The sequence below is a fragment of the Myotis nattereri genome (assembly GCF_964212035.1).
Source record: "Myotis nattereri genome assembly, chromosome: 21".
Lineage (NCBI taxonomy): Eukaryota > Metazoa > Chordata > Mammalia > Chiroptera > Vespertilionidae > Myotis > Myotis nattereri.
In genome coordinates, this window is record NC_138097.1 from 8,130,794 (window position 1) to 8,148,437 (window position 17,644).

The window sequence follows — 17,644 nt, forward strand, 5'->3', positions numbered from 1 at the left end:
GCACATGGTATTTTGTGGAAGAGCTACACTAAAGGGGCCAAAGAGCCGCATGTGGCTCGTGAGCCGTGGTTTGCCAACCATTGGTACAGGGTATAGCCCACAGTACAACACTTTAGAAATGTTAGTTTCTTTTCTCTGCATTTTCTTAGTGAGCATATAATTTTGAAAAATCCTACCTGCTTAAAGAGTCTTCTTTAGAGACATCACGCACTATTCAAAAAGAAAAGTAAAATATATTTTAAAACAATAAGAATACAGGACTTTAAAAGTACTGAATTGATACATTGCTAGAAAGTGTAACTTTGGGACCACACCTGAAGACTATACTAGAGTAAATATTATTGTAGGCCACTAATGCATTAAGAACATTTACTTTCTCTTTTTAAGCATATACAACTAAAAAAAGAAAAGAAAAGAAAATGGGATCTATCAAAATTTGATACTTACCTGAGCCCTGCTATATACAAGGAACAATAATCCTAACCAAACCCCATCAGACTGACAGAAAATATTATTGTTAGTGGGAACAGAACTATAGACTAACCATGTCAAACTTTAATAGCTCAAGCTTTCTGGCTTCTTCCATTAGGAGCAGTTAGAGGAGAGTATACTTCTTTTTCCCTAACACAATACAAATTCTCTAGCTCTTACTAGTAGGTGCAGACTAGCTAGTCAAGGATGAAACACTGCTATCATAAGGAAACATTGTCGTGAGGCACTACACGTTGCAGCACAGTAAAATATAGTAAACAAATTCTCTCTGGCTCCATTTCCAATTGGAATGTAAATAGAAAAGACTTTGTGATTCCTGGTGTATAAATTTGAACTACTTGAGGCTGTCTCCTTCAATTGGGAGAGTCTCTTTGGACCCATCTCGTAGAGCAGGCTGGTCCAATTGTTAGTGCTCTGCAATAGTGTGTGAGGTCATCTTTCTTAACCCTTCCCAGTAGATTTAACATGCAAATAGAAATCATTCTCTTTCAGCTTATACGGCATATATCTTCAGATCCTATGTTAATAAAAAACAACAACGAAGGCCACAGAACTTCTTGGGCAACTACATCCAATTACCTTGGAATTCATTTTTAATATTCAAAAAGATACCCACTGTGTGATTCCAACTACACAACATTCAGGAAAAGGCAAATCTAGGGAGACAGTAAAAAAGATCAGTAGTTTCCAGAGGTTAGGGAAAAGTGCAGTGTGAATAAGTAGAGCACAGAAGATTTTGGTGATAGTGAAGAGATACTATCTAATATAATAATAAAGGAATATGCAAATTAGCCAGGATACCATAATGTCACAACCAATCTACAAGAGGTGGAGAGTTCCAGGAGATTGGGGCAACAAGCAGAGAGCTACAGGAGGGTGGGGCAGCAATTACGCACAGCAGAGAACTACCAGCATTTGTGGGCAGAGTGGCCAGCTGAGGCGAGCAGAAGCGAGCTACTCACGCACAGATTTGTGTGCAGGGCCACTACGATGATATGATTCTACATTCTATGGTGGATATTCAAATGCTTTCATGCATTTGTCACAATCTATAGCATGCACAATACCAAGAGTGAACCTTACTGTAATTTAAGGACTTTAGTTGATAATTATGAGTCAGTGCACATTCATCCATTGTAATAAATATACTTCACTGTTGCTGGAGGTAAAAAATGATCAAGCCACCAGTCCGGGGTGGCTCAGTCGTTGAGCATTGACCTAGGAACCAGGAGGTTAAGGTTCAATTCGCAGTAGAGTCACATGCCTGGGTTGTGGGCTCAATACCCAGTGTGGTGTGTGAGGAGGCAGCCTATCAATAATTCTATCTCATAATTGATGTTTCTATCTATGCCTCTTTATCCCTTTCTCTCTGAAATAATAAAAATAAATTATTACCAAAAATGAATAAGGCTGTGTATGTTTGCAATTGTGTGGTTTATGAGCACTCTATACCTTCTGCTCAATTTTACTGTGCACCTAAAACTGCTCTAAAAATATAACTTATTAATTTTTGTTCAAAATAATGTACTCCTTGCTACAGCAGGCCTAAGTCTGCTATCCTCAGAAAGTCCTTCTTAAATGGCTACCCTTCAGTTGGTGTCTGAAAACCTAAAGCGGGGGAGGCTTTCCACCTTTTCCTAACTGAGAACAATAGCCCCTTGTGTCTAAACATCTTGTAAAACCAATGGAGTTCATACTGCACACTTTCTTTCCTTCTGGGAATCTAAACTTTTAGTACATGCTATTGGAAGATGCCTTAAAAACCTCTCATTGAGTGTCACAAGACTGGTAGAGGACATATTTCACATGAGTTGTCAGAATTTGACACTGGAATATCTAAGCACATCCTGGTAACTCCACAGGGAGAGGGCTCAAGGAAGGTTGTGCCTGCTGTCCTCAATATGTTGTCACACACACCTTTACTACTTGCTGATTTTTCTCCAGTCTTTTCACTGTAATAAATCTCAGGAATGAGCACCACTATATGCTGAGTCCTGTAAAGTTTTCCAGTGAATAAGCAAACCTAGGGGTGGGTTTAGGAACCGCTAATAAGATTGCGTATGTGAAAATATTATTTGGATTGATGTGTTAGACATGATTAGAATATAGAAGTTGATTTCAAAGAATACCTGTCATTGGTTTTGTTTTGGTCCGTGCTTTTTCTGGACTTTTCTGTAGATTTATAGCTATTGGAATAAAGACATGAAAGGGATAAATCAAACACTGATGTCAGAAAATAATGTGAAATAAGCAACATTCCTATTTAGTCACAATAGGAATTACAGAATTCTAAGGACTCACAACATGTTCTACGGTATCAAAGTTTCTATAAAGGAAATGAAGACATCACACTGACCATTTTCTCCAACAAAACAAGGTTCAATTCCTTTGTACAACAGTTGTGAATCAATCAAGTAACTGGGATAACTCTAAAAGAACAGTAATTATCATATACGGTATACTAAAGGAACATTCTAATGATTACAGAGTTCTTTTTATTTATTCCTAATCTTTTTTTTTCTTATTGAAATAAAATCAGGGCTCACCTATTGAAGGCAGTTGTTGATAGGATAAGTCAAGTAATAAAAGAAATTGTATCCAAAATGTAGGGATATCCATAGGTAATCATTAAACTCAACCTGTATTGAAAAAAAACCGGTCTTTCCTGTTGAACTGTTGCTTTTTTTTGCTCATCTGATGAAGTCCTATTCTTCATGTCCAATCTAAATGCCAGTGCACCACCTGGGAACCTATGAAGCACCTTAGAATTCTCTCTCCCGACTAAATCTTTACATGCAATCATCACCACAATCATATGAACTCAACCTCTCTACTGTCTCTGCTTTATTTTGCTACTGTCAACTGCCCTTTGTCTCCCAGGCGTTTTTATGATTCCCTTCCATCTATCCTCTACATGAGGTGTCAGTAAACTAAGGTCCACAGGACAAATATACGCTGCCAACTGGTTTTACAAATAAAGTCTCACTGGAACACAGCCCTGCCTACTCATTACAGATGCTCTAGGACTGCTCTCACACTACAATGGCAGACTTGAGTAGATATGTCAGACCACATGGACTAAAATCAGGCCCTTTGCAGAGAAAGGTTGGTGATCCCTGTTTCATACCACAATGAGAGGGCCCTCATCAAATCTGATCTTGTTCCTCTTCTGCTCAAAACTCCAATGAATCCCGGCAGTAAATATGTCTGGCTCTCTACCTTAGGTTTCATTCTCGCGGGAGAACCACAGCTCATTATGGACATTCACTGTCCTGATACACAAAGAAGCTAGTATTATCTCCCTGAACTTCAAACAGGAAAAATGATTATAGTAAGCTCCTCAGAGTCACTAGTTTACCACTTACTGGTTTAGGTATGAGCACGCGATTAACCCAAGCCTATAAAAAGGTAGGGAAGCCAACTGCAAGCCTCTCAGTTTCTTCCTATTTAAAACAAAGACATAGGCCTAGCCAGTGCGGTTCAGTAGATGGAGTCCTTGGTCCATTGCACCAAGAGATCGCTGGTGACATTCCAGGGCAGGGCAGATGCCAGGGTGGCAGGCTTGATCCCAGGAGGGGGTGTGCAGGAGGCAGCCCATGGATGTGATGGTTTTCCCTCATTGTTGTTTCAATCTCTCTCCCTTTCCCTTCCTCTCCCTCTAATGTCAACAAAAACATATTTAAAAAAAAATTAAGGAAACACAAAACTCAACATCACTAATCTGGGAAACGCCAATGAAAGTCATGAGGAAGTAAATCCTCACTCCTCTCAGAATTGCTGTCATCAAAATATAAATAAATAACAAGTGTTGGCGAGGATGTGGAGAAAAGAGAAAGCCTGGAGCACTGTCCATGTGATTGTCAATTGGTACAGTCACTGCGGGGGGGAAAAAGCCTCAGCCACATTTTTAAAACTCTAAATCTCATCATGGACTTAAAGTGTCTGACACATACTAAAACCAATAAAATGAATAAATAGGGATAATTATAAGACGCTAATGAGCTCTGACACATACGAAGCACTATATAAAGTAGAGTAAGTAATAGAAATGACAATGATGCTAACAAGATCTTAGAGGGCAATGACTGTTTTTAAAATGTTTCAATTCTGCAACATTAGAATAACACTTAGTACCTGAAAAACACCTGAAAGTTAAAAGGCAGACCATTCAGCTGAAAAATGAATACCTAAATTTTGACATTTTCTTTGAAAATTCTGTTTAGAGAAACAGAGAAATAAAACAGCGACACCTCTTCCATATTATGAGCACCTCCAAGGTCGAAATGCCATTTCATCCTTGTATTTCCTATCATTTGCAAACCAACTACCCAAGTCCTCTGATAAAGGTCTACTAAGTCCAAGGTGTCCTCACACAGTAAAGATTGTACAATGAACCAGGTGCCACATCTGGCATTTTTGTTATTGGGAAACATTTTTGTACATTTATTAGAATTTGTTGAGTCCCAGGTTGGGCTATTTGAATCTTGGTTATCATTATCATCTGACCAATGGCAGCAGAGCATCTTGTTCTAAAGAAATTCCAGTGTCCTGATAATTATCAAATTAATGAAGTCAACATATCTCCTTCTGTTTTGACTTCTGAAGAATGAAGTTGATAATAGTGAGACCTTGTTGGTATAATAGAAAAAACAGGCTATGCTTCATATCAGGCATGGTCTTTCTGATGACTGTACAATGGTTATGTACCTTTTATAAACAATCTCATTGGGATTCTTCCACACTGGCTAAGTGTTGTAGCTCTTATCATTTGCCATAGATTTTGGTACCAGAGAAGTATTGTTGAGGTCCTAGATTTATTTACTTTTTTAGTGAGAAAAATCACTATGTAATAGCAAGTATTCTATTACTAAATGTAATCAATTCGCAGTTAAAACGAAAGATCCATTTTAGAACAAGTCCAATTTGTTCTTGTGAATTTAGAGGAAACATACACCACACTAACTTAACATCTTTTTTCTTTTTAACATAAAAAAACAATGTGGGATTTTAGGGGCCAGAACTAAATAAATGAACTTCTTTTCAAACCATACTGCCCCAGATTTTAAATGACCTACAATTAACTTTGTTCATCAGACTAGATACTATGGTACTAAGAAAGAGATTAAGAAAAACTATATATGCAACTTGCACATTGTTTGGTAATTTTTCCCTGTTCTTTCATTATCAAAACTTCCTTACTCTTACTTCATACATGGTGGACCCCCAAGGGAAATTCACTATCAGAAGTCTTACCAGGAGTACAACTTTCAGTTGTTTGGGGTCCTTTTTTTTCAGAAGTTAGTTCTTGCTTACTGTGTACAAAAAATGGTGATAAATATTACTCTCTTAATATTAACATAAGATAGTTACAAATATTGTAAATTCTTAGAATATTTCAGATAATATCAGCACTAATATTAAAACTTTATTTATACTATCTACTTTAAATTTGTAAGTTATACAACTGTTTTATGAAGTATGGAATTTAAAAAAGTTGTAACAAGTCATGATTTGTGCGTAGTTCAATGAATTAATTAGAGTTAGCTTGACATTATCACAAATGTCTTGAACTCACACCTCTTAGTTCTATATCCCACAGCTATTTCTCCTCAAACAAGTCACTTTTCTTTGGCTCAAGGTCCTCCTCTACAAAAGAAGAATCTTACTACCTTATTTCAGAAGGTTGTCATTAGGATTAAATGAGATGATAGAGCAAAAGTACATGTTCAGTAAAACAGTAAAGAAAAAAATAAACTTTATTTGTTGAAATTATTTTTGAATCCCAAATAAATCCCAATGTGAACTCTTCATGGTTTCTAACATCCAAATGTTGCAGTTTTCAGAAAACGTTATGAATTTTGGTTATTACCTGTACTGACATTGTGGTTTGTATTTCAGGGCATCTCAGCTATTATGTAACTGACAGCTAAATGTAGGTACTAATATATTACCTCATGCAGTCAGATAACACCATGCTCCCTGCTTTTTGCAGCGAATCATACCAACCACAGAAAACTAACAGAAGCCAGCACCTGGCCTGGACTCCTACTACCCTTCTCTGCCTCCTCACACTGTGACCCAGCAGATCTTTATGAGAACGATGCTGAATCTCCCTGGCCACCCCAATTGGCTTGGAAGACGCAATCCTACTGGTCACCCCTGGATACTGATGAGTCATGGATGGGCCCTTAGCAATTTTATGGACCAATAACCTACTTGGGATTCAGAGCTTTCTGTTGACTGGCTTCCATGTGAGGCATAATTTACAATATTTTGAAACCTGAGGTAAAATTAAGTCGCTTGGGAAAGTTTCATTGTTATGGCAAAGAGATCCCTGGAGGGGCCAACTCAGTTCGGGAACCTCAGGCAAGCTGGTGCGTACTAGTCTGGAAAGGCCTGAGGGGACCTTCCACTCCCTGAACAAAGATGCTCCACAGGCAGAGCGTGACCTGGAGCGCAGATCTGGCGACAGAGGAGGAAGGAGCCTCTGGTCTCCCTGGCAGCACTATTGGTGTCTCTCTGGTAGCTTAGCATGGTTCCAACGAACACCCGCTTCTTCTAGCCGAAGCTCTTCCGGTTTTACTGCCCCCAGCTTTCAGAAATGTTCTCTCCAAATAAAATTTTAAAAACAACAAACTATTGTACCTGTTGTCCTCATCCTGTTTTGCACCTCTGGATATTAAAAATTCCACTAAGTTACTCTTGTTTAGAAGTTTAGCAAGTGCAAGTGGTGTGAGGTCACACTGTAAAGCAGTAAAAACAATTCTTAATTTAGGAAATTACATAGATCCAAATTGAATATTAAAAATTATGAAATACCCTCTGAACTTACACATATAATATAGAAAGTAAACAAAAAGTAGCCCCTTTTGCCCTGGCCAGTGTTACACAATGGCTGGAGTGTCAGCCTGCACATGGAAGTGTCGAGAGTTAGATTCCAATTCAAAGGTAAGTCCCTGGGATGCAGGTTTGATCCCTAGCCCCAGAGGGGGCCCCTGGCGGTGGCAACCAATCCATGTGCCTCTCTCACATAGATGTTTCTCTCTCTCTCTCTCTCTCTCTCTCTCTCTCTCTCTCTCTCTCTCTCTCCCTCTCTCTCTCTCTCTCCCCCCCTCCCTCATTTCTCCCTCCCTCCACTCTCTCTAAAATCAATGGGAAAGAATATCCTGTGGTGAGGATTGAAAAAAAAAAAATAAGAGCCTCTTTCTTCTCACCCCTGTGCAGTCACTGGCTGTCCTTCCCTTTTAACATGCCCTCCACTCCCTCTTCACTAGATGAACTGCAACATCGTTCTCCCAATCTCACTTCCAACACGGACAGCACTGGCTCCAAGAATCTTTGTTCCTATCGTGGTACACTGTCATGGCTTTGTTGCCTGTGGATTGGGGCTTCCTCTTCCCACTCGCTCTCACCCAGCTCCCCTTGCCGGGTACTAGGCCTCCTCCTCCCACCCATCCCCAGCAGCACCATTTCCTAAGCGCCTGCCAGCAGAGCAGCCAGTCCACAGCATCACTTCACTCCCCCAGGCCTTCAGTCCTCAGTGGGCTCTGAGCCTATCTCCCACTCCCAGGCACTAACAGGAAGTTCTTCCTTCTGGGGTGGAAGGGAGGCAGAGCTTTGCCCCCTTCCGTGGATGCTACATTTCTCCAGCCGCCTCTGACTGGGCTTTTGAGTTGTTTCCATGGTGACAGGGCCTGATACATTCTCTTCAGTGTATGGATGTGAGAAAGAAAATGCTTGTGCCCAGCTGCTGTGGCTCAGTGTTTGAGTGCAGACCCATGAACCTAGAGGTCACAGTTGATGACAAGTCAGGGCACATGCCAGATTTGTGGGCTCAATATTCAGTAGGGGATGTGCAGGAGACAGCCAATGGATGATTCTCGCTCATCAACGATGTTTCTCTCTCCCTCTTCCTTCCTATCTCAATACAAACATAATTTTTTAAAAAAATGCTTGTAACTAAACTAAAAACATGTATTTCAAATATTTTGTAAATAAGGTTACTTGAGCTATACCTTGTTTCTCGCTTCAATATCTGCATTGTCCGAAAGCAGCCTTTCCACTATGACTATACTGTCACCACGGACAGCATGGTGGAGCGCAGTGTCGCCTTCAATGTCCACTATATTTGGATCGGCGCCATGGTCTAGCAGCACATTTGCACAGTACGTTTTCCGGTGTTGTAGGGCCTGTCAGTATTATGTCAAGAAATAGATGATAAGTTCTAGGAATCAAAGTAAACAATCCACAAGTTTCACCAATGACTTTTAGTTCAATGAGATGAATTGATTTTTATTCTAAGTAATTAAATCAAACCCATCTCATTCTTTCACCAATGACTTATAGTCAATGAGGTAAATCCATTTTTATTCTAAGTAATTACATCAACCCCATCTCGTGCTGACATAGTTGGTGAGTGCATACCTGCATCAGAGCTGTCTGATTCTCAGCGTCACAGAGGTTCAATTCGCATCCTCTCTTGATTAGGTATTTCACGATCTTTGAATGGCCATAGGCACATGCCACATGGAGAGCAGTCCTATGGATGTCAGAGGACTCTTTAGGAACTTAAAGGGCACTGTCTCAAAACACACATTATCCATGTCATTGAAAACATGTGTCCCTATGACTTCAAAACCAACATTTCTTTTTCTTCTGCAAACAGTGCAATCATTATTAGTTCTCGTTACTCAGCACATTAATGATAGAGCAGCCTATTTGAGTAGAGAGAAGCCCTGGGAATTCAGCTCAACGGGGGTCTGATCCTATCTTAACTGCCACTTATTAGTTACCACTTGGCCTTTCTGTGCCTCAATTCCCTCATCAACAAAATCGAGATAAAAAGAGTAATTATCTCCCAGGACATCACTGTTTGCTTAAATGAGAATCTATGCAAAGTGTTTACTACAGTTCCTAGCACACACAAAAAAGCCGGCTCAATAATTGTTAGATAACATTATTGTCATAATTACTACCACTTTATAAAGGCATTTCAATTAAATAAAATGACCTCATTATACCTACTCTGCAGACCTGTTTTAAAGATCAGAAAGAACACAGTATCTCAATGATTCTAAAACGTTTATCTTCTCACACTTTAACATCTCTGACACTGGAATCCAATTTCTAATTCAGAACGTGTTACAACTATTATTGGCAGCATTTTAAAAAGTTTATTGATGTATAAAATACTGGCATCATGCCATCCATGGTGCCTTACATTAAGTGACATAACGGTGAGTACAACAGAGCTCTTGCTGTTCTAATCAATGGTTGGCATTTAAATAAATTTTAGTTCTTAAAAGCCTTATGGAGGAAAGAGACTAAAAAAGCAAAACAAGAATTTTTTTAAAGTAATTCATACTTTGATTTTCAAGAAAACATAAACCAAAGGAAATTCAGGATTCAAATAAATAGGATGACTCATTTTGTCCAATATTTAGATGTACCTGGTATAGATTGTCTGGAAAACAGATGTTCCCAATGATCAATATTATTTAATACTATTATACTTGTCAAAAGGGCAGGTAACGGTTACCCTTTACAATTTCCTCCCTTCAGAAACACTTTTGTTTTTTTTGTGTGTTTTTTTTTAATCTTTTAATTCTTTATTAGTTAAGGAATTAAAATGTGTCATCATCCCCCCCATTGTTGAAAGCAGGGAGAAAAAAGCTTCAACTGTGATTAAGTCCTAATACTTCCATTCTTAATATCTCATTTTGCTCATATTGGCCAACATGAACCTTTTAAGAATGAAAAAAGGGTCTGGGAGACAGACTGAAAGGGTCCTGAGTACACTATGTCTGCTACATAATAGATATTCAGTTATGTTTCATGTACAAATGGATTGAAAGAATGAATAAACAGTGGGAGAGTTCAATATTTTTAAAGAAAACTTTTATAAGTTAAAATGATACTTCTGGAATAGTAATAATCACTTCTATTTTCTACTTTTTTAAAGAAATAATCCAGTTGAAGAAAGACAAATATTACATTATCTCACTTATATGTGGAATCTAATGAACAAGATAAACTGATGAACAAACAATGTCCAGAGGTGTGGATGCATGGAACAGAATAACAGATCCCAGGGTGGGGAAGGGGGAACAGGAAGAGATTAGCCAAAGAACGTATATACATATATGGACAACCCATGGACACGGACAATAGTTTGGGAAAGGCATGTGGTGGGGTGGAGGCTGGGTTGAGGGGGGACAAAAATGGAAAAAAATAGGAGACATCTGTCATACTGTCAAAAACAAGACAAAAATAAAAAAGTTTTAACTATAAAAAATTATTTTTAATTCATTCTAGAGAAAGAGGGAGGGAGCGGGGGAGAGTGAGAGAGAAAAAAACATCAATGTGAGGGAGAAGCATCAATCAGTCCCCTCCCATAGGTACCCCGACCAGGGATGGAACCCACAACCTAGATATGTGTCCTGACCTGGAATGAACCCACACCCTTTCAGTTCAGAGGAGGGGTACCAGACAACACTCCAACCAACTGAGTTATACTGGGCGCTATTTTTGATTTTTGATTTTTATAAGCACACAGCTAAAATGATTAATCTATAATCATTTATAGGTAATAAATATGTATATAAAATAATATATAAAACACATATGTGTGTAATTAGATATAAGCATACACTCTACAGTCACATATAAAAAGCAGCGCAAGTGCCCATCGTCAGATGAGTAAAGATGTAGTACATTTGCACAATGGAATACTATGCTGCTCTAAAAAAGAAGGAACTCTCATATGCTTTGTGACAGCATGGATGAACCTGCAGATTATTATGCTGCGCAAAATAAGCCAATCAGAGAAAGACAAATACCGTATGATCTCATTTACATGTGGAACAAAATAAATTAACAAACAAAATAGGACCAGAGGCATGGATATAGGGAACAGACTGACAGATCTCAGAGGGAGGGGGTTGGGGGAACTCAAAGAGATTAGCCAAAGAACATATGTGCATATTTGCACAGCCCATGGACACAGACAACTGTGAAGTGAAGGCTAAAAGGGGCTGGGTGGAAAGGCACTAAGAGGGGAGATGGGGGTGGGGGATATCTGTAACAGTGTCAAAAATAAAAAGAAACGTAAAAAAAGATTCCCTTTACTTCTGAAGATACCAATCCTCAAAAATCTTTCAAACATAAGTCCAAAAAATAGGAAGTAAGCAACCAATTTTATCTGTGCAGGATTCATATTATTGCTCTTCCCCAGGATTATTTCATTCATAATAATACTTACTAGAATTTTTGTACAGGATCCTTGCAGAAATCAGATTTTTTTTTAAATGTTCATTTTTAATTCAAATTCTCAGAAATAAATTGTATCACATTTTGCATTTATTTTTGGCTATGATCATAATCTGTTTTTGTGTTTGTGTAACCAGACTGACCTTTTTCTTCTCATTATATTGCTATTTTAAGCAGTGCTGAATAAAACAAACTATGTAAATTGTCTATTTCATAGAGATATTTTAGTATAAATAGAATTGATGGGTATAGGAAATATAAATATGTTTTTAAATGTGGTACTCAGCACCAAATTGCCTATGGCCAAAGTAGGAAGCAACTTAAACTTTAAGCAGCAGTATAAGGATAATCACTGGTCATCTTCACAAACCTTGTGGATGGAAAATATTATTTTCCTCTTTTAACTTAAATTCCTTTTGCTACCAAGGACACTAAATATTGTTTCCTTTGTCATTGGTCACTTGCACATATGCAAAAAGTACTTTGTCCACTTTCGAATTAGTTTTTTTCTTGCCAATTTCAAAAAACTTCTCCATAAAGTGAGGACTTTTTTTTCTCTGATAAACATACATTGCAAATATTTTGCTAGTACTTCTTCTTTTAGCCTGCTAGTATTACTTTCTGACACACAGAGGGTTTGAATTTTTTATATTGCTCAATCAACCTCCAGGGGTTTGAAGGGTTTAGAATCATTTAACAAAGTATAAATAGCCCTAGCTGGTTTGGCTCAGTGGACGGGGCATCAGCCTGGGCACCGAAGGGTCCCGGGTTCAATTTCGGTCAAGGGCACATGCCCGGGTTGCAGTCTCAATCCCTAGTGGGGCCCACGGTGTGTGTGCATGAGGCAGCCAATTAATGATTCTCTCTCATCATTGATGCTTCTATTTCTCACTCTCTCTCTTACTCTGTGAAATCAATAAATTTTTTTAAAAAGGAAAAAAGTATAAGTCGGAATTTGTGTTTTCTTCTGGTACTTTTCTTATTTTGTATACCTAAATTTTTTAATCTGGAATTTATTTGGAGGTGATAAAAATCTAGCTAGTTTTCTCCAAATACTCAACAGATATTTCTCCACCAGTTGTCACTGACCTTTTCCTACAAACATGAAATGTCACCAGCATCAAGTTCTAAGTCTTACATATATTTGGGTGTTTGGGCATTTTCCATTCTGTTCCAATCATTTACCTGTCTTTTCAGCTATTAGTAAACAACTACTTTGTGGAAATCTACAGCACACGCTGATATCTAAAATGATCAACCGGTGCCTACTATACAAAAATGTTCTTAATCTCATCACAATGATAAATTATAACATGTAACTTGAAAATTTTAAACCATATCTATTTGCTTATAAAATTGATAAACATAGCACACATTTTGAGAAATTGAATCTTCCTAAACAGGACCACAGCCATCTTCCCACTTCCAATTCCTTCTGAGGTCGCTCCATAAAGAACATAGGTGAGCCCTGATGTAGCTTGGTAAGTGAGCTTCAACCTATGAACCAGGAGGTCACAGTTTGATCCAGGACAGGGCACAGGTCTGAGTGGTGGGCTCAATCCCCAGTGTGGGGCATGCAGGAGGCAGCTGATGAAACATTCTCAACATTGATGTTTCTATCTCTCTCCCTTCCTCTCTGAAATCAATAAAATATTTTTAATAAAAAACATAGGCATACATTGATATAAAGTGGTTATTGGATTTTATCCAAAGAACTTTTAACCTAGAGGTTGATCTATTATGGGAATTATCTCTCTCATTATTCACTTTCCTATACTATGCAACATTATGGTATAAAATGTGTACATCAAATATAAAGTGCAATATATGCTCAATTTTGTTTCAATTATTGACATGTAGTTAAATCACTTAAAACTTGCCAGTAAAGGGTTCTGTAAGAGGAATTATGAGTGCGTCTTTCTGTTTTTGTTTTTGCTGCTCACAAAGTTGGTCTGAGAGCCCGACCCCAGGTCAGGTGTCCACCAGGGAGGTGCTGCGGGGCCCCGGAGGGGAAGTCAGCCCTGCACCCTGGCTGACAGGAGGGCTGATCTCCAGCTGCTGAGCCCAGGCCAGGGTGTGCCTCTCCCAGGTCTACCCACCTCCTCCCAGTGGACCCCAGGCCCCAGCCTTGCAGTCCCTATTACCTGGCATTCTTGTCTCTTGCGTTCACATCACTTATCCCCAAAGAGAGGATTAGCTGCAATCTCAACCGGTTGTTATCTCTGGCAGCTCTGTGGATCTCATGCAGACTTTTGTCTAGAATGCAGGGATCTCTGAATTCCCTGCCACGGGACCCCTGGCTGGTAGCGCAGACCTTGGCCCCTCTGGGAGGAGTGACCACATCCCCGCTGGTAGAGGAGTCCATGACTCCTTTGGTAGGGGAGACCTTCGCCCCTCTGATAAGGGATTTCTTCACCCCGTTCGTAGGAAAGTCAACCACACTGGTAGGGGAGACCTTCGACGCCCCCCTAATAGGGGGTTTCTTCGACCCGCTGGAAGGGGAGTCCTTGCCTGCCACGCTGGCATTCTTCAGAAAAGAAAACACTTTCTTCATCGTGGAGAGTCTAGGCTTCAGAGAAGCCTCACCTTCCCTTCACTTTTAGCGCCTCCTGAGCCCAAAACTAGCTCTCTAGCCAACCACCTCCCACCACAGCATTCCAGCAGGGCAGTTGGGCAGTTGGGCATCTCTCAGCTCAGAATCATTGTAACCAAGCAACAGCCTCTGACATAACTGCCCATGTGCACAGAGCCTTGTGGTCAAGGGCAGCCAGAGCCCATGTGCAAGGCCCAAGCCTCTCAAATCTCAGCAACTGCCTGTGGGCAGGTGTGGGTCCTGTTCAAACTCCCTGGGAGTTGGCCAAGTGTTTCCAGGCACTTGCAAAGGTTACTCACCACAGTGAAAAGGCAGTCTTTGCCTAAGGCCAGGGCTAGGGTGGTGTGGAACTTCAGGATGCTCAAGGTCTGGGGCCCCAGAAAACTCCCCTTAAAAACTTCTCCAAATCTCCTTGTGACTCAGTTTATTTCTCTTCCTCATCCCTTGGTGCCCCAGCCAAGCTCCAGGGAATGTACCTAATGCAAGAACAGATGGATGTTTTCATGGCTTCAGAGATTGTGGCGATATGTGTCTGTAAGTGCAAATTTGTGGGAAACCAGTGCCTGTTCTCCAGATGAAATAAAACCTCTTTCCGCGTGCCTCTTAATCCCCCCTGTGGCCCACCTCTTACACTTACATTTCCTTTCCCCCAAATAAATATTTAACCAATCAAAGGTTCATTTCGTAGCATGGTATTAACTTTTGAGAACTTCTTGTTAAAAAGGGGCAATTCACCTGTCACAAACCACCTTCTCTCGCCTAGCTTACAATGTCACTTTACTGTGCATTCAATTCTCAAGTTATGCTTTTAGTTTTGGGGTTTTCTGTTCTCATCCATCAAATGGTCTGCTTCTTTTTGCATCCGTGATACCGCTGTAATAAACCCAGTTACAAACAAGGGGAGAGGAGCAAAGGGAAGGCCAAATTTCATAGGCATGTCTTTTGTGCAGCTTTGCCAGAAAATGGCAATGTAACACTCCCCTGGGGTTTCGCCCCAGAGGGCAGGGGGAAGGGACTGGACAGGGGAAGAGTAGATGCATGCCCAGTCAAGTCTCCGTGAAATAGGGAAGGTACTTACTTGACTGTCAGTAACACCTGGGAACAGGTCATTGGTTACAATAGGTGTGGCCACTGCAAGTGTGAGAAGATGTAAGACACTTACCTCCTAAACAAAGGAGTTCTCTTCCTTGCTAGGCACACAATCCTGGCCTGCGGGACTCTTGTGCTCCTGCTTTGGCCCACAGAGCCCAAGGCCGTGTGGACCCCACACACAATGGACTAATGGACTGCAACTAAGCTGATGTCATGCAGGACCCAGCTCCTCCAGGGGAAGGAAACTCTGGACACTGGCTCTGCTTCAAGCTCTGCTGAGTCCCCAGATGCACATTTTCCAGGCCTGGACTAAGGGACACGGGACTTGGCCAACGCAGGGATGTCAACCACTCCTCCTCCAGTGTGAGTCTCAGACATTTCTCTTTCTCCAGATATTGTAAGGACCCGACTCCAAGCACCCAGTGGGGAAGGGGATGCCCACTTCCACTGATAGCACTGTGTGGGGACTTTAGGTCTCTGAGTGTAAGGGCTGCCAGGCACCTCCCCTGAGCTCGTCAGGTTTAGTATGTGGTCACGTTTTTGTTCACACTTGACCTGTTAAGTCTTTGTTTATTGTCTACTTTCTGCCAACTAGAATGTGCCATCCGTGAGAAAGCTAATCATTTTCTTCACCATGTATCTGCATTGCTTTTAGAAGAGTAGATGCTTAATAGTTTCTCATTAACTAAATGACTGAACTATGAAATTGCCTCACTTATATGTCTAATTTATATCTTTATGTCTCCACCGCTTCTCCACATAGAAATACTTGAAGACAGCTGTATAGGGGTAGAGGAGATTCATGCAACCCTATTTACAAACCATAATGGATTTTAACTGCTGTATTTTCAGATCTCCCCACATTCTCTCAGGAGACTCCCATCCACAAAGCCACTGGGGTTATTCCAGTCAGTCAGTCCTTGGCTGTGAAAAATGGGGGGGTGGGGGGGCAGAAAGGCCCTGTGCATATGCATTACTTCTTGTCATCACTTGATCTTTAGAATATATTCCAGAAGAATAATTGCTGGATCAAAGGGTAATTCCACATGTAAATTACATAGCTATTGCCTAACACCACTCCCATCCCTATCCCCAACCCTACCCACACACTGCACAGGGCGCAGCCCTATAAGCGCACCCACAGTCTTTCCCCCCAGAGGAGGCCTGGGCTGCCCTGGGCCATGCAAGCAAACTGGCTACAGAAAGAGGCCCCGAGACTCATACAAGTTCTCCTGGGGACCCCGAGCCGCTGTGCTCAGCCCTTGGATGGAAGACACCTGCTGCCGCACCCTGAGGCCCGCGGAAGGCTAAGGCGCCATGGAGTCTGCTCCTGGCGGAGGTCGGACGCCTGCTGCTGCAGGTTGAGCCGCTCCTCCAGGGGGACTCCCGGGGGCACCGCTGAGCTCCGGGCACAGCCTGTTCCAGAACCCGAGCCCTTCCGGCCGCACCCACAGACACCGGCCCAACAACATCAGCACCCGGGTCCCCTGAGCCAGTGCCCAAGGCACCAGGAGATTTGTAAGTTCCCCGTGTGAGTGTAATAAACCGTGTGATCCACAGCTGCATTGATGTCTCTGCAGTATATTCCTCCGGTGGTTCTTGTACTGCTAAGTGGAAAGGAATTAATAAGCCCTCGAGCCTTAGTGCCCCCTAGAGGAGCCTCCACGGTGCAAGACCACTTGCAGTCCTGCCCCGGACTCACTCCTGTGCACGCTAATAACGTTTATAGTGATGGTTTAGCTGAAGGAGATGAGTCCGCATGGCCTACAGATGGGACATCACTCAGTCCTCAAGGACTCAACTTCTTTCTTTGCCATTTGGAGCTATCTGTCTTGAATACTGGGAGGAACACTGTTTTTCTAAAATTGTATCCTATATACAATTTAAAGCCCACTTGCATGATACACTTATAAGATTAACCTGCGTTGCTACTATTCTCCACCATTCAGTTTAAGTTGAAGCATTCAATAGTATATCTATGCCCTGACCGGTTTGGCTCAGTGGATAGAGCATCAGCCTGTGCACTGAAGGGTCCCAGGTGTGATTCTGGTCAAGGGCATGGACCTTGGTTGCAGGCACATCCCCAGTGGAGAGTGTGCAGGAGGCAGCTGATCGATGTTTCTCTCTCATCGATGTTTCTATCTCTCTATTCCTCTCCCTTCCTCACTGTAAAAAGTCAATAAAATATATTTAAAAATA